Source organism: Poeciliopsis prolifica, unplaced genomic scaffold, assembly GCF_027474105.1.
Source record: "Poeciliopsis prolifica strain line A6 unplaced genomic scaffold, Auburn_PproV2 SCAFFOLD019, whole genome shotgun sequence".
Lineage (NCBI taxonomy): Eukaryota > Metazoa > Chordata > Actinopteri > Cyprinodontiformes > Poeciliidae > Poeciliopsis > Poeciliopsis prolifica.
The window spans coordinates 1,577,269-1,600,768 of NW_026562394.1; the positions used below are offsets into that span (position 1 = coordinate 1,577,269).

Below are 23,500 nucleotides of genomic sequence, written 5' to 3' on the forward strand. Positions count from 1 at the left end.
TGCCACTACTGTCAGCTAAGAACAGGAATCTGAAGCTACAAATCTCAGCGGCTCACCATGATTGGAGAAAACCATATTGGAAAAATGTTGGCTGGTCCAATTAATCTTGATTTTAGCTGTGACATTCAGAAAGTGCAGTCAGAAAATGGGATCGAAAACATGAAGACCTGGATCAGTCCTGCCTTATATTAATGTTTTAGGCTGGTGGTGGTACGATAATTTGGTCGTGGTGTTTTCCTTATGTTCACCTTTCTGTTTACAAAGTAGTAATATTCTCAAAAACCTCTCTGCAGCATGTTGATCAGAAAGTAGACTTCAATTTAAGCATTTATTGGCATCTGATAACCTGTGCTGTCTTCACACTTTGTGTGTCAGCCAAGCTCTTTTTTTTTTTTTGCCAAAAACAATGTTTTGTCACAAAAATGTTTTTTTTTTTGTTTCCTCTCTAAGAATTAATCATGTATGTATCGTCTTGATGGTATGTTAATTACAGAATGTAACAATTAGAGTGATTTCTTCAAATAAAGCTGGTGTAGCTGTATGCTTCGTTCTCACTAGACTTTTCTTTCCACTGACAGCCTCTTCAATTTCTATCCTCTGGCAAAACTATGGGAGCAAGGAAAGTTATTTAAGAAATAAAATAAGAGACAAAACATTGGGTTTTCAATCAGACTATGAAAACCCAACTAGGTCAGCATGTTGGGAAGTGCTGTTGCATGGCAGACAAAAAGGGCTGGAACTGGAAGATTTTCACGCTCTATAAACCTGTAAGTCTACCATGGATCGGTATGCACAGACTACACCCAGGAAAACACTGAGAACTCTTTAAAATACCCTTTTCCTCACTAGTTCCGTAAGAACCGTGCAAACCATATAAATTTCATGCATTTGAAGTCCTGAACTAAATGACCTCCTAGTAAAAACCAAAGTAGATATATATACACATTTTAATCAAAGCGAAGCTCTTTGATGCTGTAAATCTGACCTGAATTACCAGCAAAACTGGCAGATCACAGGCCTGTCTGCTTCCAAGGATGTGGAAGTCTGCTTCCACATCCTTGGAAGCAGACTTCTAATTTCAAACCACAAAAGCACAACATTGCTGCTTGCTTACCGATATCTCTTTCGCACAAAGATTCCCTTTATTGGTCTCTCAATTCTCAATTTTGAATATTAAATGTTGACTTAACCAAAATACTTTTCATAGCTAGTTTGGCTAGAGTGAAAGTAAAACAAGAGCTAAACAACGAAGCTGTGATGTTAGCTCTGACATTCTATTGGGTTAAATTGTTACTAGGCAGATTTGCAAGAGCAAAATCCACGAGGAGACAAGAGACCTCAGACGTTTTAAGCACAAGGAGTAGCACACAGGTGATGGAAATATTTGTGCCAGAGGTTTTAAATCTGAGAGCAGAAAAGTGCATTTGGAAGCAAGCCAAATGGACTTGAGCATGAGTGCAGTTTTTTCTCAGTACATCTTAAATTGAAAATAAAGAATTCTGCACTCAAAATGAAAATACCAAAGTGAGAAAGAACATCACAATAATGTTATCTATTTTCTTCTCTAGCTCAGTATATGGTTATGACTCCAAGCCAGGTAGTGTTTGTGTCATAATTTCTCTACATCTAGAAGAATTGCAGGAACCCCTCACTCTTTGGGATTCAGACCAATCTAAACCTGAGCTTTCTTTAATATCAAAAACAAATATTTGCAAGCTGCTGTCACAGATATTTGGACATTTATGCAAAGTTCCGAGGATGACTACCATAACACTAATGAATATTCATCAACCTTAAATATGTAAGCGCAAAATCTGCTGTGCTAAAGTGAAAGTTTATAAATAGGATGTGCATACAAATGGGAGCGAGCAAAAGGCAGCAGGGGGAGAAGGCGGGGGGGACTTGTCACTCAGGCACTGATAATGCCTGGGGAGCTACAGCAAAGTCACAAGGACTGCACCCGTCCTCCACCCTGCAGCAGCCAGGAGGAGCCACAGAAGGTTGCTCAGCTGTGTGGGGTCGCTCTAACAAGCTGCTACCTCAGTCCGGCCTGGCTGAAGCTTTTCACTCTGCTTACAGGCAACCTCAGCGAGTTGTGGCCGCCTTTGTTACAACAAATTCCTCCCATCAGTGAGTCCACGGCGAACCTCCGCCAGCTATCACAAGGATTTTCTTCCTCTCAACTGTGAGGGCATTTATCCTCTTATGTCATTTGACTTTGCCTCAATGTTCTGTCATTATGTAAAGTTCTGTACACAAAGATCGATCTTTATGTACAGTTAATATGATAAAGTGCAATGTTATAAAATGAAGCATTGTTTGCACAGATGCAAGACGCCATTTCTCTAATACGAGAACGTCTAAGTGGTTTATCAATACTGCCAGCTTATCCTCATATAAAGTTGCTAATTACAGATGAAACGGAAAGAAAAAGTCAAATACTTTTAAAGATGCTGAACACAAGAACTAAACATGGGGAACACAATTAGTCAGCATTAAGTCAGAAAATCAGATTCTGAAGATTGACGTTTGTTTCATGAACCTCTTATTTTATTTAAATGAGAACATGTGGAACATGCTAAACACGTAAGCATGTTCCACTGAGAACTAATCAATGTCACCACTGAGAACTAATCAATGTCACCACTATGCAATTTCTGTCAAGTTAAAAAGCATTTATTAGGGGTATGATGAGATCCTGTGGCATGAGATCACGAGATATTAAAACACAAGTATACTTGTCAAAGGGAGGTCTGTCTTGTCAAGAAGTGCCATCCAGCTGATGTAACAAGTAGATTAATAGTGTCAGTTTTATAGCTACTATCTTAGCATTTAAATTTGATACTCTACATAGCTTAGTTTGAAGTAAGGAACAGTAGAATCCTGGTTAGGTAACCTCAATATTACACCTCCATCACAGTACTGAATTTCTGCCTTGCATTTGTTTTTGCAATCTTGTGTAGAGATAAAGAACTTCAAAGTATTTAGTAAATGTGGCACCGGCATTGTATTTCTGAACATCCGATAGAGCAGCATGTGAACTCAAGCTAGCCGAAGTGGGATCAGATTTTTATGGACATGTTGGAACCTTTTATAGCATCAGTGTCAACACTATGACACAACATTGCTATGAAAAAAAAATGTTTTGTAAATGACAGTAATACCTCAATAACATATTTTCATGTCATGATAAGATATGCAGACACTCAATATTTACTAGTGAAGATTCACTTTAGCAGTGTGTGACTTTATTGGTGATGTTTTAATTCACTTGATGACATTCTGAGCCACATACTGTAAAAAGGATTTTTAGATATATCAACATACACGCTAGTTTTAATATTGCAGTAAACAATGTGAGTTTTTGGAAAAAAAAGTATTATGGGTCATCCTTGTCAACCAATGAGGTGTTCAAAGCCCATTCAGTTCAAAACACTGATTCAGTTCAAATATTTTCTCAATGTAAACAATCCCTGACTTCACAATAACCCATACAATCAATTGTGTTCAAGGACAATTTCCACAACAGATGTGTCCCTGTAAGTGGAGGCGGCACAAAAGGAGAAAAAGATCTTGTAAAAATAAGTTGCAAGTTTTTCTATGGGTCTAAAGTAAACCATTTCTAAAACTAAAATGAACTCAGAGAGACAAACAACAACAAGGTGCACTTTGATAGAAAGTTTAGATGAACTGCTATAAAATCAGACTCTAAAACATGCTCGGTTTCCACAGAAGACGTCTGGTCTTTTCAGCGCACAGATTTACTGAGTGACATGAATGATGGTTTGGTTCCTTTCAGTGCCCCAGTAATCCTTAGCAATCAACTTCTAATTAATTAGCAGACCAGTCTATTTCCTGCTCAGACATGTCAAAATGTCAGCCATGAAGCAGATTTAGGGTGCCAGTGTTTCTGTGAGGCTTTACTAAGACACAAATGTCTTAGCAATTCACAATCTTAAAGGATACCTCTTCAAACAACAGAAATTAATAACCATGAATATATTTAACTATTTGCTGCTTTATTGGAAGTCTACATCCTAAATATTGGAGAAAACTAATAATTTTATGACTGAACTTCACTTTTCTGTTGTGTTAAAAACCAAGTGCATCTTTTGACAATCATTTTTTTCTTAAATCTTTTGTTTAAGTTTAACCTAGAGACTAAATTTGAGGACATTTTCAGTCATTGTTTACCATTTCAACCTTCTGGAGCCAGAGGACAGCATCAATTATTTGCATTTCGGTCCCTTGATGGCTGCATTTTTTATGTCTGAAAAGAACATTCTAAGGAAAAGGTACTGCAGTCTTGGCGAGACCGGAAAACGGTCACTATCAAAGAAAGGTTAATGAGCAAGTATATTTGCTGCTCCAAATTCTTCCACATGGGTACAGTAATGGTGTGTTAGCAATAAGGTATTTGTTTTTTTTTATTTGGAGTTAATTGTTCAACAGTATTCCTCATAAGAAAGTGTATTACACATTAAGACGATCTCTCTCCTCCCGCATTACTTTTGTCACATAAACCCATGTTGTGTGCCGTAATTTCCTCAGTAAATATCTGCCTGCTGTGTTTATATGCGTCTTGTTCTCAATAGCAAAGATCCACATTTTCCACAGTGCATGTCAGTGTCCCATCTTCTAATGTATGTCACGTTGCAAACAACACTCTCTCATCTTCCTCCAGCTTTATGAATCTTACATTTTATTCCTTTTGCCTTTTCTTCGGTACTCAGTCTTTTTTTGGAGCCAACTTCATTGGAGTAACTTAATCTTTTATGATGGGACTGCACTTACCCATAGTGGTTGGTGTAACTTAAAACTTTAATTACATATACAAGGGATCTAGTATTTGTCTTTCTTTTGCTCTCTATTGCTGAGAATGCACCTTGCTTAAGAAAAAGATTAGTGGGAGAAAGTTAAGCTCTAAACCACAGACAATTGATGCTTTACATGCAGCTTATTTATATTTTTTGCAACAAAAAATATAAATAAGCAGGAACTGACAAACCATATTTACTATTTTGATGCATTTATAGAAGGATACGTATTTTTAAAACATGTTTTATTGTGATCCCACTTTTCCCTAACAGATCTGAGCAGTGAGTAAAAAATTTTCTCACTTTTCAAAATCTTTCTTTAAGTTGGTCTTAAATGTTCTCAAAATCTGTATTCTATATATGAGGAAAACAAAATGGGTATTTCTGTGGCCACAAAACTCTCCCCCAGTGTAACAATATTCTTTTGACAATGTCAATATGAGACATAAAGGAGAGTTCAATATCAGCACAAAGACAATAAAGATTTTTACCGCTATAGATCCATCACCATAAAACACATAATGCCTCACAGATAGCCATCATCCACAGATTTTAATTCACACAGAGAATGCATAATTAATGACAAAATCATTTGGTACACCAACGTATAGATTATGTTGTGGTGGAAATTGTAAGTTTTATAGTGGGTACAAACAAAAATAAATAATACGAGCTGGAGAAAATCCCTTCTGGCCTAATTTATCCCTTCATCAATAAAATACCAAATTATAAAACCGTCACTTTTTTTAATTAAGTTTAATTTCAGAAATATGTTTATTAGTATGTTTGTTAAATCTTCTACTAATACTAGTCATTTGATACATTTGTTTGTACTTTACGCTCTATGGGTGTTTTTCTTTTTAGAGTTGCATTTTTGTCCTACTGCTTCCTTAAATTTTATGTCAGATGAGTAATTTTAAGTAAATATGAATGACTTGAAAATTTTCAGCCAGTAAAAAGAAAAATAATGGGTTTTTCAGACTTAGAGCTGAAATCATTAGAGATGATCCAATTATTAGAGAACAGCAATCAAGAAACTGAAGAGGAAAATTATCTGAACACTTATAAGTGAATTCAGAAAGAAATTAGTTAAAATAGAAAATAGTAATGGATTAAATGTTTAAGTGTTGGTGAGCAGTTAGAATGTAGGAGTTAAATATATTTTCTTCTGCTTTTATGTCCTTTAGCTTGCGTCTTCTACTTACATTAGCACTATCACGAAGGAGGTAACATGAAATATAAATTAAGCAAATAAGAAAGTATGTTTAAATAAAATTTTTTAAACTATAATTTTGTTTGCTATTTAAATATGTATTTGTCCTCATGATTTGCCACTTCAGCTTCAGAAAAACATGTTTATTGCACTTGTGGCCAAAAACTCTTCATAATAATATTGTTGTTTTGGAGTCAAACTAAAATCAAAACCCAATTTATTTTCCATCACAAATCCTAACAGCATGAAAATGTAGCATGTGAACACATTTACATATACCAGCACCAGAAAAAGAGGCTCTGAGGTTGAACAAAGTTTGAGAGAAATCTTCTTTTCACTGATCACCACCAGCACATTCCAGAAATCCCCACTGATCCCTGTAAAATCCAATTCATTTGTAGTTTTTACATCTTTTGTCCGTCTTAAATATAACATGTCAGTAGGAGGTGCATTAGAGTTGCCAGTGTGCACATTTTTTTGTTACCTTTGAACAAATGCGGTGCAGCTATGCTCCCACTATTTTTCCTTTTTGTGGGAAGATAGTTTGGCTAGCTGCTGGCAGTCTCTTCATATCTGCTGTCCAGACATGGGAGTGTTATCAGTTGTCTCATCTAACTCTCAGCAAGACACAAAATAGCAAAAGCCCTTTTCAAAGCACTGAACTTTTGCTTTGTGATGCAGCTTTGGGATTTCAGGTAAATAAAAATGGCTTGGAAAAATAAAACATTTGATATTCAGTTCAAAAGATTTATGATTGCTTTGCATTATAGCAACTTATTATTATTAACATAAAGGCTTCTATATAGTCATAATACAAATAATTTTTGTCTCAATTTGTGTTTTTCCTGCATCAACTGGATTTTAAAAATATTTTTTACTTCAGTGGCAAGCTTAAGAAATATCAACTTGTCTCCAAACCAACGCCAAAATCAGCTTCACTGCCAAACATTTACTTTTCATGTAACCTGCTCTTAGTCTGAAATGTGTATCATTTAAAGAAACAGAAGACCTCATACAGTGATCAATATTTGCCACCACATTTTTTATCTCAAATTTACAGAAAGCGCAGGGTAGAATATTGACTTTAACTGTAAACGATCATGTCACCCATTTTCTGAGAATCTGTGATCGCGCTCCTGTATTTTTCCTCTGAAACTGTCAATTTGTCTCAGAGAGGAAGCACCAACACATTTAGACACAAATACACACCAAAAAAAATCTGTGATTTTTTTTACAACACTCCTCGATGTGAGTTGGATAAATATAAGCAGATCTTGTGTCAGGCGGAACATCCAGTTTAAAGGTTCTGTCAGCTCATTGGAATCCAGCACAGGCCGAGCTCATGTCAACAGAACACAGGGTTCCTTTTTCTTTGTGGTACAAGACATTATAACAGCTGACACTTTCACAAACCAGCAAGCCAGGTAATTAGGTAACTAAATACGTAACACTCGCTACAAGCATAAACATGGTACTGCGCACAATGCCCTCATTAAGTGAATGTAAATGTATTGTAGGCGTAGTAATGATACAATGCATGCACATCTGCTCCCTGCAAAGCTGTTACTGTGGCGTTTGAAAAACCTTTCTCAGAAATGCCATTTGGTTGGATACCCAGAGCAAGAAAAAAGTGATTTAAATGACAACACGGCAGGCATCGTGCAGCTTGTTCTCCTGCACGTTGCAAATGAGCCTGTTTGTGTCCAACCCAGCAGGATCAGAGCACCACCCTTATCACACACTGAGGTGGAGGTTGAGTTAACATAGGCTCAGCTCAGGCACGAAACCCTCCCAAGCATCATTAGACAGATTTTTGTCCTGGCACACCATCAAGATGAAATTCCTCCATTAACATTTGACGATGCGGGTAAGAGGGAATCAGGACATGACCGTGTCTGAAGAGAAATATTTGTTTTAGCAAGCTTAGTGAAGACTAAAATTCCCTGCTTGACACCCACTTCAGCATGTGATGGCAGGCATGATGTGTGTGAGAATGAGTATGGAGGTATGAAGTGCTATGTTGTCAGGTGTGATGCTACATCAAGTTAACAACACAAAGCCACATTTGATGTTGGTTTCATGAGAACATGAAAAAAAACACACCCTTTTTTGTTCTCAAACAAAACAAAGGTTTCATATGTCTTAATGTGTGTTTCAAAGAATCTCTGTTCAGTATAGGATGAAGCAGTTCAAGTTTCACTACTGTAAGCATTTTAGATTTGAACTACAAATGACCAAATGCCGTCCTGGCTCCAAAAAAAGTACTAATATAAGCATTTCGATATTAACTTTAGTAAGGAAGAAATACAGTCTAATTAGTGAGGAAGAAATATATTCTCATTTGAATCAGACTTTTTCAGACTTGATATGTATCTATCTATCTTTAGATAGATATCCTTTCTATCTATCTTTAGATAGATAGATAGATAGATAGATAGATAGATAGATAGATAGATAGATAGATAGACAGACAGACAGACAGACAGACAGACAGACAGACAGACAGACAGACAGACAGACAGACAGACAGACAGACAGACAGACAGACAGACAGACAGACAGAGACAGACAGACAGACAGACAGACAGACAGATAGATAGATAGATAGATAGATAGATAGATAGATAGATAGATAGATAGATAGATAGATAGATAGATAGATAGATAGATAGATAGATAGATAGATATCCTTTCACCTCACTAGCAAAAGAAATTGACCTGAAAAGTGGTGACCTTCCGGTGAACCAAGCCAAAGCAATGAGCCCTAGATCAGGTCAAGCAGCTTTTAGCCAGTCAAATTATGCTCCTAAGTTTACATGTCAAACAGTTAGCAGTTAGCTGTTATCTGTTAAAGAGACTCACCTCTGACCCAGCCCAATGCACTGGTGGCAGGTGATCAAAGGAGCACAATTTTGATATCTATGTGAACGCCAAGCAGACCGGAGACTTCTCCACAAGACTGAAGCAGACTTTAGTCCATGGCATTCTGGGTAAATGCAATCAAAATAAATGAGTGCATAGTGTTGATTGGACAAATGCCTTGTGGTCTTTTGCTAAAGACAAAAGAGAAATTCTACAACCATTAAAATCTGATGTCACACCGCCGTTTACATTTTGTGAAGAAGGAAGTTGCGTTGTTCATAGGTATTGTTTGTTGAGTTCTTTCTCCCAGTACTTCTTTGGTTCTTGGTGTAGCGCCACCTCACGTGAGAAGGTAAACAGGTTGCTCAAAGCGTTTGGTTTGTTTAACGCAACAGTGTGAAAGTGAACCACACCAGCTGAAAATGTAACAAATGTCGCAATTTTGGTCCCGATCGAACAGTCCAGCAGACTGTCAGATGTGAAAACACCCCAAGTCTTTAAGTATAGAAATTTATCAAGATTTACAACAGCATTTAGCGACAGTGTGGTATAAATACTTGTGCAGAACCCCTGGGAAGACCTCATAGGTCGCTCCCATTTCTCAGCGTAGTAACACTGCTCTCTTTAAATTCTTATCAATTACTTAATATTATCACGACAAGAGAAAAATGTTCTCCCCTTAAAATGTGTCAAGATAATCTGCAAGAACAGAATGATGTCATTTTGTTCTTGCATCCCTCGGAGACAGAACAAAATTCTCTGTTCTTGCAGAGTATATTCAGAGCTTTTGATGTAAAAAAAATTAACTTCAAGTTAACCAAGAAGTTTGTCTCTCATAAGAAATACGACAATGACAATGAAAGTGCAAAGGTTCAATTTGGAGATATAGATGTCTATCCATAAATTAAGGTTTAAAGATTACATTCTTCTCAGTCAGTAGAATATATTTTTTTGGTATAGCTTTTTGCATACAGTTATGTGGAACTTGAATGACTCAGAGTTGGAAATGAGTTTCAGATCTCTGTCATGACCTTAACCCTCAAAACTTTACTATTATTTTAAATCAGAAGAAACATGCTGGTAAACTTAAAAGATCACTTTAAACTAAAATCTGAATAATTTAGGGATCCACTGCATTTAGCCCAATCAATGTCATAACATCATAAATGATTCTGATATTCTGTTAATACACAGTAATCTTCCACCTTTCCTCATGTTTCAAGAAAAGCTTCTCGCCTGTGACAGATCTCAGAAATAAATCCAGGCTGCATACAGAAGGAGCAGCATTAGTGAGGTGTTATGTTCTGGTGAGACGCATGAAAATCAAAATGTGAACAGAGACCGTTTTCACTGCCAAAATGTTAGTCCCCCTCCATGTGAAACTGTCACAGGTTGGGTGTTCACACACCTTTGGTTTGTATCTGAATTCGGTATACTATGTGACCTTTGAATTTTAAATGTATGTGAATTTTATGGAAATGTTACAGGTTCAAATCTTCACATACATCTGTGCACATATTTGGGATATCACTTTTGTCACTGTCAGAAAGGCTATGACACGACTTTGGCTGGATTGTTAACATCTACTGTCATCAAAATTTGCATAGTTTATTTAAACTGGCTCCTCTAGGTTGCTTTTCTGGCAAGTTAATTTTTTGCTCATTTTAATACATTTTATTAGGGTAGGTATCTGTTACTGTGGAAATAATTATATAGCATGTTCTATCTGAGTAAACGGAAAGAAAACTGGATGTGTGGCAAAGGTAGAGGTATGCTTCAAATCTCTATGGATCACAATGACTGTATCTGGATGTTGTGGTTGTAGCCTGGCAACAACCGAGCCGGTGACATCACTTAGAGCGTCACCAAATAAAATAGGTGGATTCTGTCAGTGGACAATATGGGCAGAAACTTACAGCTAATGGTTCGGTGTCCAGTGCACAGAGACATTCCGTCACTTGACGTGAACAATTTTGTTTCTCATGTAAGACAGACACTATGTGCTCCAGGCATAAAATGTCTCTGTGCTGCTGCCAGAGGATTTCTTCTGCATATCTCAGAGACAGGTGGGACAACTTAGGCAAGGCTGCGATGGAAAATTCACCACGCTAGTAACAATAGAGTATTTTGAAATGCAATTTTACAAGTCTGACTCAAACTTCTCTGCACAAACTGATGCACACAAATTTGCATTATAAAGCAATTCAGTCTGCTAACTTTTACTCCCTTATCTTCTATTCAAGCAATGCTACTTAAGGACAGGAAAATTAAATCCTGTCTTTGAAATGTGACAGAAATAAACTATTCTCTTGTTGAATTGGGTTAAACAAAGCTTCAGTCTTGCTGCCACCACTACACTTAATTTAAGGCCGGGGCTCTTTTGGTGATGTGCAGTGTAGGTTTGTGCCAAACATAGTTTGATCGCACTATATTCAATTTTCACACATGCTTTCAGAGACTTTGCTACGACTGGTTTTTTATTATTATTCTGTCCACTCATATGCAGTGAACACAGCCAGTACTTTAAACATAAATGTGGGCCTCTTAGCAACACTAGCAACCAGTTTTCTTCTCCTCTTTCCACAAATTTTAAAGGGACATGTTAAATGGATGCTGCTTAGAGATGTAAAGAAGAAAATGTCAGTAAAAGTCAATTATCGCCACTGACCTTTAAACGAGACTCTAGTGTAAATGATGGTAGATGTTTATTCAATCGTATTTAACGTGTAGTTACAAAGTTAGCATTCTATCATCTGAAGAACATTTCCAGGATTAAAGGCTAATATCCCAGCAAGATCTAGAGAAACTCATCTGTGTGTTTATCTTGAGTTAAATTGATTACTGCAACAGAGTTCTCCCAGGTCTGCCAAAATAAAAAATAAAAATAAATCAACTATATAACATCAGCAGCAGATCCAGAATGCTGCTGCTCGTGTTAGCACTAAAACTCGGAAGATCGAGAACCTCACGCTAGTTCTAAAGTCCTTCCACTGACTCCCTGTGGCTCAGAGAATAGATTACAAAATAGTTATGTTAGTTTATAAATCACGTCACAGCTTAGCAGCAAATCTATTAAATATCTGCTGTTGTATCAATCTCTCAGGTCTTCTACTTCTGGTTTGCTCTGCATCCCCAGAACCAGAACCAAGCAAGGAAAAGCAGCATCCAGCTTCTATGCACTGCACCACAAATCTGGAACAAACTTATAGAAAACTGCAAAACAACTGAAACACCTAGTTCCTTTATATGTAGGCTAAAAAGTCACCTTTTTAGAGCTGCTTTTGAACCATAATAAACAAAACATTGACCTGTTGCAAATAATTGTGGATTAATAATCTTCATGACAGCACTCGACTAGAACTAAAATGTAAAATATTTTAATGTTTTAGTTGACATGAATGAGCATATATTTGACATTTTCTGTAATTCTGAACCTCAGAGGACTTACAATTTATCTGAAAATACAAATGGTTGTATACTGGATACAATCAGTTGTATCCAGTATACAACAGCAGCATACATACAGACCTGCACATATATATGACGATAAATTCTTCATATACATGTGCAAAAAATGTAATGAGACAAGCTCCTCCCCACCACCACATACTGTGACATTACCAGAAGCCATCACCACTGCACCACTTGCTCATGGAGCCATTTATACAGAATACTAGCTACTAATGATGGAAATGTTTGCCCTTGAAATCTCAGTTAATAAGCAGCTATGCCATGACATCCATGATTAGATCATCCAGTGCTGTCACATCTCATCCTGAGGAGGATGCCACCAGACAAAAACCCTGAGCGGAAGCAAAGCGAGGATCCTGCTCGCTGAGCCTTTTCTTTTCTCACATGTACACAGACTTGAACACAAACCCACAACTCCTCTTTCCTCTTCGGCGGCTAAGCAAAAGAAAGGCCTTGGTTGATCTTAGGTAACAGCTCATTTTGCCAGAATCAGAAAGCTCCACTAAGACCCAATGAAAGCTGACATTGATACGGCATAAAGCTCCCTCGCACAGATAGGACACATGAGACAGACACCTTTATAGATGAAGCAGCCGCGGGCAAGGAAAAGACTGACTTTGCAATGCAGCATTAGGCAAGATTTCCGCTGCATACTGTAACAAATTAGTGAGAATCCGCTCCCCATGAGAGATGCCAGAAGACACAGCTTGAATTGAAATAAACGACTGTACCAGTGTTTACCACAGCATCCCCCATTCTGCAGTCTGCTGGTCATCTAAGTGTGACTGGCGCGTCTGAGGGCGGCGTGATGGATGGACAGCCAGACAGCTGCTAAGAATCTTTCGCTTCGCAACCCGCCTGCCATTCACTGATCAACTGCATCCACGTAAATCTGCCCTATGCCCTGTTGTCACCTGATAAGAGAGGGGAGAAAAAAAATTAAAAGCTCACAGGACTCTACCTCTAACATAGCAGTGCAATTTTACAAGACTGCCCAGGTTTCCAACACATTTATTGTGAACTCCTTCACGCCTCCCATGTGAGAGCCGTGTGGATATTGCCTTGAGAAGATGAATTCCCCTGCTGGTGATAGTAATACTGGTATGAAAGAGAAAGATCCATTGAGCGATTTGCAACTAAGATTGTGTAAACCTCTGTGGCCCTACCAGGAGTTTCTGACAACAAATCTGATGCAGGTTCAATCAAATTATTTCAGCGAACCAAAATGTAGTCTGTTTTTTTTTTCTTAATTCAGAGCCACGGGTTGCTGAGGTGATGCAGATAATACATAATCACGCGCTGTCAGCCAAGGTGAATGTTTAACCTTCCCCATGTCATCATTGTTTTCATCTTTCAAGAAGAAAGAGGCTTATGCACACGTTTCTTTAAAGCTGGCCTTTGAATAATGCAGCAAGTCTTTCCAGTTGACGGCGTTATACCCAAAATATGTCGTTTGCAAAACTAAAAGCTTCAGATTGTTGTATACCATAAAGAATACAGAAATCTGAATAATAGCCTTGGGAATGTGTGGCTCTTTACAGTTAATTACACTCTGTAATTTGGAACACTTGACTACAATTTAGCTTTTTACAATCAGACGAACACACTCAATGTCATTATGATTAGAGATACACCAACAGCAGCATTTTACACTTACAACGCTTTGACCTGTCAATTAAGATTTTGGCAGATTCCAATTTCTCACTGAGAATAAACAGACAACATAAAATGCATATTTCTTTTCATTTACAAGCTTTCATATTCACTTGGTTGAGACTCAAGTCTTACCGCTATCTCTTGAGTAGTGTTTTAAAATATTTCAATACAAAGCTGAAGCAGTATTTCATCAGTTCTCAGTGCTACTCTTAACACAAATAGGCCTGAAGTCAAAATGCCCAAATATGCCGTATAAACAATCAGGAAGCCAGTATCATCCCCTTCATGGCTGTTCAAGACTGTCCGGAGATCCAAGGGTGAATGCAAAAAAATAAAATAAATTAGATAACACAATTTAATTGGAAAAAAAGGAAGCTCCTGGTGTACATTTTACCAATTCTGTCAACACTGACAGAACTGACATGTGTAGGATGCTATGACATATGCCTGCATTGACATATTTCTTCAGAATATACCTAATTTCTCTAATATGAGAGGTTTCTGCACCTTAACTAGCACCTCCATCCAATTTGTGGAAGAGGAGAACAATATTTAACTTATTGTATAAGTTTATCAGCAGCATCTGACAATGTATGTGAGGGGCTTTTACAATGTACAGCAGAGGCTGCCATTTTGCACATAAGTCTTAGTACACTTTGGATTTCAAACCAAAGTGAAATCCAAGTGAATACCACAAACACTACAGTTTGTGGTATCGTGACCACAAGTTGTGGTCACAAAAGTACACAAGACAAGCACATTTTCGGAAGGCCTCAAATCATAATTAATTACATTTGGAAATATTACCTATTTAAGTCATGGATACAAAGGAAACCTAAGACAATCTAGAGCTGAGAAATACAATTAGTAACAAACAAACTCCATACCATTTTTTTCTTGCATCTCATACTTTCTGGAACTCATTTTAAATTGTATTTACGTTTAACAGTTAGCAATCAAGTCAATCAAGCTGAAGATTATCCGCTTCTGGTAACAAACTGAGCATTTGGTGCATTCTTAATTTTGATATCAGAAAATCAAGACCATTTCTCTAGTCAAAAAATACAAATTCAAAGCAATACTATGACTGCATTAATTTTTATTCTTACAAACCCAAATCCTTTTCCTTCCAGCACCAGATTTGGTCCTTGTAGGGTTGCTGTTTTTTTGAGCAGTCTAACAGCACAACGTATGTCTTGACAAAGTGATGTTGTGTTTTATTTCACTAAGGGCACCGATTATGCTGCCTAGGCACCTTTTGCTTAACAGTGCAGCTTCAGCCTCCTTTTACTCATTCTGTCACGAAGATGGATGGGCTTAAAAATTCCTACATCTGCAATGCAATGTAACACTTTTTTGACTGTGCAAAAAATACCTGAATGGTGCTGCAAGACGAAGCCACTTTGCTTAACTAGAGGGCTGTACGTCTTCAGCTGAACAGTGAATAAATATCCCCTTCAATCAGCACTCAGAAGCCATTACTCTCTGATATTTTAGTAAGATTATAGCAGATCACAAAATAAAAAGGGTGATAAAGAGCACTTACATTACTTTGTTTTTTTTTTTTCCTTTTAAACTTTACTGGCCTACAATAGCTTCTTAATCAAGACTGGAGCTGATTGGAGTCTGTGGTATCACCCATCAGTTACAAAATTTAGCTTGTCGACGGAGTAGGACGAAACTTAAATTTTTAAGTCAAGCAACATAGAATAGAGAAAAATTTCCAGAATGAAGGGAAATAAAACTTTAGGTTCCGTATACCACACGTTTCTCACATTATCCCTACGTAAATTATGTGGCTTATTTGTTTTAAAAAAAAGAACAACTTCAATCTAATAGCATCTGTGTTATTTAAAAAAATATGAAGAAAAAACACACGTGACACATATAAATGTCTCTCCATTTTGAGTGCAAAATGTTGGGGAAAAATCTGACCGGGTACATATTTGTCATGCACATACTTAATGAACAACAGCTGAGCTTTTCAAGAGACATTTTTGTCATCGTGTCTCCTAAGTATGACAGACTCCGCTGACAACCTTTGATGAATCCTAAGTAGCATTGTGCTTACGGAAAATTACAGACCGCCTTTCGTTCCTTTCCACCTACTGTACCACCTGTGGTGAAAATCACAGGCAATTTTACCGTCAATTATTTCACAGATATATGGCAGGACCAATCAAGCTTTTAAAATCAGTAGCTGCTACATATGCAAATAAGTAATTATTTTTCTTCATAGATGTTTCAAAAGGCCCCTGTTTGGGCCTCAACAACATGGTTCAATGCTTTTGTCAGGTATTCTGGAGGGTACAGAGTGTAAAAAATGATTTGATTAAAAGCATTGTGGTGTTAAAACCTGACTTTTGAGCTCAACTAAAGTGCATTAGATAAACACTTGCATAGGATTGAATCGATCTCAGCTGATTCAGATGATCAGATGTCACACCAGATGCTGTGTTGATGGAGTAAATAAAGATTTTAATTGAAAACAATATGCTACTCGGTTCCAAAAGAACTAAAAAATGAAAAAGAAAACTGTCCAAAAAATAAATCTGAAAATATTCAGCTTGTGGCTAAACATTGGAAACAGATGCTAACTTTAGCATCATTAGCAGCTAAGCTTTGAATGACCAGTTGCTGATTAATCTGGGCTGACTGAGTCTTTGATCAATGAATCAATCAATCCATTTCAAATTCATAGAGCACGCTTCATATTAAAAGCAACTCAAAATGCTGCGTAGAATTAAAGATAAAAATCTAAAAAGACCGAAAGCCAGACATGGATAATTGCACACTAAACAAATTCTCTTCAAATGCTCTTAATGTTACATCAGTTATAGATGAAGAATGTTGCCGAATATGATCTTTGATTTGTCATAATAGATCTTCATGTAATGCTTGGGTACTTTGCTGATGATCACGGTGACAAGTCACTTTCATTCCTACTTTGTGGGCAAGCAAAGATATTTGGGAACCATTTTTAAAAACAGCCTTACATTTAGAAAATCTTTATTGTGTTTGTGAAAACAGAAAATATTTTTGTTCAGCACCGGGATCACTGTACAGTCAGAAAAGAATAAAAAATCCAATGTATACACAAGCAAAGCATGGACTGAAATGTTAAACATACTCTTTTAAATACATTGTATAACTACCAAATCTTTACTGTATTTATTAAAAATAACAACAAATAAAATATTTCTTAAATCTAATCTTGTCAAGGTCTTGTGAGCCAATAGTGTTATGTCATGTACTGTGAGCTGAATGTATTATCATATTCCAAATGGAGCATTAATGGAGAAAACAAAATGCAAAGCATTTGTCTATTCAGAATAGGAAATGTGCAAAAATGGATAAATAAATAAAATAAAAATGCCTGAAGCTGACTTTTAAGCAATAATTATCTTCCAAGTCAGGTAAGTGGGTTGTAAGATATTGCACCTGATGATTGCAAAGTACCGGAGAGCAATAAGAAATTTCAAAGCTTTCAAAGGACATGTTTTGAATCAGTAATTTCCACACATTCAACATGCATAAAGGACAAATTTAAAATGAAAGTAGAGGGGAAAACCCTGCGTGACAGGATGATAGACAACTCGCAGTAGGAAAACCACAACTAACTCACTGTTAAGTTAGCATCTGTTTCACATTTGCATGTTTCAGTGTGTTTGATTAGTGTGGACTGCATTTGGTCAGCTTTAGTTCAAAATCAAAAACAACTGGGATTTTCAGTCCTGAATTGGATATTTCAACTTTGAAGACAGATTCTTTAAAATAGACATAAAATCTTTAGTCTATTCATAAAAACACAGAAGGAAGCATTTTAGGTAGTTTTGGTACAATAGGAGCACCTGAGATTAGATAGGTGCAAAAAAATACACAACCCAAACTTGGGCTGTATTATTCAATGCAAATTTTTGTGAAAAAAAAAAAAAAAAAGGATTCTTTGTTTCAACTCATCATCTCGTTTTCTCAAGTCCAATTTCATGCATCTTCTTTAGATGGTTTGTCTCCCAAGTTAGATGTTTTGTTATATGTCTAGTGCAAGATAAGGCAAAGTGCATATTTTATTCTGCCGGGGAAATTTGTTTTTTGTTTGTTTGTTTTTATTGTGTTTTAACTACTACAAAAAACTCTGTTTACTAGTTCTCAGCAGCATCTGACACACTTCCAGTCAGTTGAGTGGGCTGTAACATATATAGCATTGTGAGGTGTTGGAGAGGGAAAAAAATATTCAAAGTTCTGAAAGGACTTGTTTTGTATCTGTAATTACCACATGAATGGTATAAAATTATATAGTTACAATTGCAGTGAAATACTTTGTGGCATAACATTCCAGTTTTCCCAGAAAAGAGGGCAGGGGGTCCGTCCCCCGTGATTTTTAGCTGTGCAAAAATATGTTTTAAATCCTTGTTTCTACCCTTTGAAACAAGTGGCACAATGACCCAGATTGTAATTTAACCAACACTATGCTGCTGGTGTCACAACTCTAACTATACAGCCCTGTGGCTGGTTGACTTGTACTGGGTAAAATATTTCTTTTTATTTCTACTATTTGTTCCATTCTGTGGAGCAAAGTTCATTAGAAAATAACGCACAAATGATGAAATAACTCGAGCTCCCTGAAGGTGCAGGGAGACAAAGATCTCAACGGTGACCTTTGTTTTTTTTTGTTTTTTGTCTTCATCATCCAGGGACATAATCCCTGTTTGGCTCTGCAGCTGGCATGCAACTGAGTCACGCGTCAGCCCTGATTAGAAGCAACAGTGGTCCGCGGGCCCCGTTCCTCTGCCAGAGCCAGGAGTGGAAAAGGCCAGGGCCACCACTTTCAGTCTGTGGGTCTGACCTTGATGGGGTATGATAAAGAGGAAGCGACACGATTTGCAATGCCACACAATATCTGTAACCTTCCGCTTCCCCAGAATGCATGCTGAAGCCATTGAGCTGTGACACACATGTATGAAAAACGCACAAACATCCACACACACCACGTCAACTTTGCCCTCTTGTTATTTCAAGCAGTCTCCTTGGTCAAGTCACCCATCTCTCGTTGCGTTCTTGCTGGTGCTTTATGCATTTCTGTTTCATTCCAATAGACAAGAAAAATCTTTGGGAGAAAAAAGGCTAAATGAAAGTGAAGTTATGTGATCTGCCACATTCTAATAGCTTTGAAAAAAAAATTACAAAATCATTTAAAAAATGATTCCAGTGACTTGGTTTTAGATAAGTTGCTGTGATGACAGCAGTGACACAATTTCCCTCTTTCTTAAACGGCTAACCCTTCCCAAACTCTCACATTTTATTGGAGGCAGTAATGAAAGCAGATGCCTTGTGAGTCAGATCATAGCCACACAAGTGTGGAAAGTGCGACCCTGAAAGCTCCTCCCGCTCGAAAAAAGTAGCAACTGGATAATGGGAGAAATCCTCGATATAACAGATTGAGTAAAAGTAAAGCTGAAATTTGATTTAAAAATCAGAATTGTAGTATTAAGCTATAAGATTGGTATTTCCATTAAGAACCTGATTGCAACTAAAGCTTAGTTCACCAAAGTCTGTAACTATGATTTAGCTATAGCTCATTTTGAATGGTCCCTCACTTTTTTCTTTCCTTGCAAAATCATTTATTTTGGTCATTCTATTCAATGAAACCTGAACTACTAAAACGCCATGATATTTCTCATCAGAGAGAGATGAAGTTTGTCTCCAAAAGTGCAATCTAGTAGTTGCTATTAGGATGTGACCTTATCTAGTGAGCTAAGTGTAAGCTACTAATATGAATATGATATGAAGGTTAGTACTTTAAGCTTGACCCTGGAAACTAGTAGGCCTGGGCAGGTATGACAATATAATTGTACTGTAATGTTGACCAAAAATATATAAAACAATTTTATAGTTATAAAACAGAAAAGCAGCGATTATTCCTGCTACTGCTGAAATAGTAAACCATATTGGTTATAATATTAAAATATTTATTGTTTTGAAGCTTAGGCACAATGGTGCCTTATGTGTCTGAAAAGCATAAGGGTGTCAACTGACCATCAATGTGCAGCAACAGGTGGAGCAGTGCTGAAAAATGTATTAACTGTTTAAAACTTTGCTGAACCTTGACAAAACTCTTGTGTTTATGGTGGAATAGATTTTATGTATTTATTTATTTATAAGCTAGGACGTAGTCCTTACGTTTAATTCTTACCAGAGGCGACCAAAAAATAATGTTGTTTGGCACGGCTGAACAAAAGCACTCATTACTTTCTGGCTATGGGTCAGGTAGCATTTGGAAACTTTGAGAGTTATAGACAACACACAAATGATTTGCAAGCACTGTGAGACTCCAGCATGTGCAAAGCCATCAGCCACTAATGACGCAATGTTTCCCATCTGCTTCGGAGCTTCCTATGGGTGTTAAATTAAAGGTCCATTACACAGTTTGTATAGGATTAAATTGATCTTAACTGTTTCTGATTTGATTTGGAGTCAACAATTTAGGGATGTAACCAGATGTTGTGTTATATTGACTCAGTGAAAAAAAACCTCTGCATTGTGCTGACCGACAACTCTTATTTCCAAAGGCACTGAAGGAGGATCCGACAGAAAAATACAGCTTACATGTACGCAATCGAAGTATACAGCGACTGGATAACTATTAGCTGCTAACTATCCTAAAGTTAGCATCTGCATTTTTTAAAGACTGTATTTACTCAACTCTAGTTGAAAATCTAAAATACTTGAACTGAAAAAACTAAAAGTGGGTAATTCTTCTCTGGAGAGATTTAAGTTTGACATTAATTAAATATTTGTTCTATTTTTGAAAACACAAAAAGAAGCATTTTCAACCTATATTAGAGATTCTTCAAACACTGAGATTACTCTATTTGTATAAATAATATATAAAGTAAGGATTTTTAACAGAAATACTATTGCTTAATAATATCTTTAAAAAATCTTATTGCGTTCTTGTGAACCCGAGTTCGTTTATTGCCTAATGTCTTGAACTGTTTTGCTCCTTCCTGACAAAGACAAGTAACCGTATGCATCAGATCACAGGTGGAGCTGAATTTGCAAAGCAAATTGGTTTGCAGAAGGTACAAGGAGGGCAGCCACACTCTTTTTGAGAAGAGTGGCAGCAGCCCCCTGGGGCACCTCCCCTCAGTCTTTGGATAAATTAATCTAATTATTGAGGGGGAAACATCAAGCTGTGATCAGAGTCACTACTGTTCTATAAAAAAAAATTCAAGACACAAAAGATACACAAAATAAAAACAAACATCAGTGAGGAGGAAAGTAGCATCCAAATAGTGCACCATGACAATTTGTGCCTTCCCATAAACAATAGGTGGTGATTAAATAAGCTGTTTCCCTCTGCTCAGTCACAGTAATCTAGTTATAATGTCCGGGGTTGTAAATTAGAACTGAGAATTAAATAAAGCAAATGTATTTTGAAGAAGACGGAGAACAAGCTGTAATTTGAACCCCAACCTCCAAAAATGCAAACCACACAATTTGATTTTTGCAACCATAAACGCTGGAAGGAATAGCAACTTTTCTCAAATTTTATTACATTTAGAGCTGAACTGGCTGCAACTGTTCCACCCTGTTCCCTCTCTCATTCCTTCTGTTTTTATTTAAACTAACTGGTCCTCTGGCACAGAACACAAAATCCCCCTCAATAATAAATAGCTTACCTCCAGCATTTTACAGACAAGGGCCCTGCCTGCTGCATGACTCAAAGACCACCTCAACTTCACTTTTTTTCCTTCTTCTCCCCCCACCATAAAATATTTAGCATCTTCACCAGTCAGCCTGGTACGTGGGATCTGTTGAAGCCATGCCAGTTTCCTGAATGCATTCAAAGGAAAAGCCCCGACAGTATGTGGTGCATGTACAGCCCAACCACGGGGCATGTCTTCCGGCACGCAATTAGGCGACCTCATCCGCAAAACCGTGCTGGGATTCTGAAACCATACCTCTGTCCTCTTCCACCCAGCTGACTGGAAATGCATGCAAAATCTGAAAGAATCATTTCACCTTTACCTGCATAGAGACCGAGATCTCCAAAAGACGCCCGAAGTAGTGGGCTAAATGAGAAGCCCCCGGATTGAAACAGAAAACAAATCACTGACATAGGAGAGAGAAAGAAAGAAGAAAAAAACAGAAGCACAGCCTCGCAGCTTTAAACACAAATGCACGGCGTGTATAACGTGGCTTTCCGCTGCGGCATGCTTTAAAAAAAGCAATTACCTCCGTCCGTAAGGTCGTTTGTGTGTAGGAGGTGCGTGGTGTCATTTACCTGTGCATCATCCAGCGATCCGACACATGGATACAGAGGGGAGGGTTGGATTATTCCAGCAAGGCAGCAGGAAAAAAAAGACACACAAAAAAACAACACTCACAAAAAAAAAAACCCGGAAAGCACAATGGAGAGAGAGAGAGAAAGAGAGAAGGAAACGGGGAGGAAAAGTCCGAAAATTTCAGCAGAGATGAATGCGGCAGATGAATCCGCGAACCCCGTTTTCAGAAAGAATCTCCCTCATCTGTAGATGTTGCTGTGTAGATGAAAGCAGGCAGGCAGGCAGGCAGGCAGGGAAGCCCAGCAGAGCTGCTCTGTGCAGACAAAGATGCTTTCTCTCCTCCGCCGCACTGAGGGCAGCAGCAGCAGCAGCAGCAGCAGCAGCAGAGCCGTCATCCCCTCTCCCCCGACACTTGATGGTAATAGTTTAGTAGGTAGCTTATAAGGGTTGAGGGCGCGGTCAGCTGCTGTTGACCAATCCTCCACCCCCATCAAAACTATCACATCAACGTTGCCAGGGAGGATAAAACTGCGTATGAATATACCACGCGGGATCGTAACCCCTGCTTTGTGAGCGGGTGTATTTTAATTTACCGCGATCAGGTATCATGATACAGGAGCCATCTCGGATTTCCTGTTTCCTCCATCAGCCTCCACGTCCGCCTCTCATCCTGCTAAAGTGCCCTTGAGCAAGGTCCAAGCCACTCATCACATTTTACTCATTTATTGACTATTTTGGTGGATAACTTTTTATCCATCCATTAAAAATGGAAAGCTAACATTTAACTGCTTCCGGCTAGAGAACTATTAAATAAACATCTGGTATTTTTAGTCAGCTTAATGTTACTTTATCCGTCACATATGATTGGGATAATTTTCTTACCCAATTTTTAACTATCAAGCTGCTAATTTGTGCTGAAGTTTAGGAATCTGATGGTAACAATAATTCATTTTACCATTCACTTTGCATAATGCAGGAGCTCCACAAGCAACAGACACCTCAGCATGAGAGTTGGACTGCTTTCTTGGATTTTGAAGCCTCATCTTAACTTCTGTATCTGTGATTCATGTCCTCAGGGCAAGAAGAAAAGAAAGAAAAAAAAGTCACCCAGTTTTCTCCACCATAAAAATCTTTTGTTCTCAAGAGATTTGACTTGTTCAATGTGGGTAGATACAAATTGCAGATTTTAAGTT

At 37.6% G+C, this 23,500-nt stretch overlaps 1 protein-coding gene across 5 annotated transcripts in view; it reads right to left on the bottom strand.

The window, feature by feature from the left end:
• nrxn2a (neurexin 2a) overlaps positions 1-22,719 on the bottom strand; it is a 155,200-nt gene extending 132,481 nt beyond the window's left edge. For 4 of the 5 annotated variants that reach the window (XM_055043569.1, XM_055043570.1, XM_055043568.1 and 1 more), the window contains exon 1: positions 22,307-22,718. The gene's annotated coding sequence lies outside the window, so the exon portion shown is untranslated. Of the gene's footprint in view, positions 1-22,306 lie in introns of all 5 variants that reach the window. The other variant, XM_055043571.1, reaches the window with a different exon arrangement.
• Between the last annotated feature and the right edge of the window lie 781 nt (positions 22,720-23,500).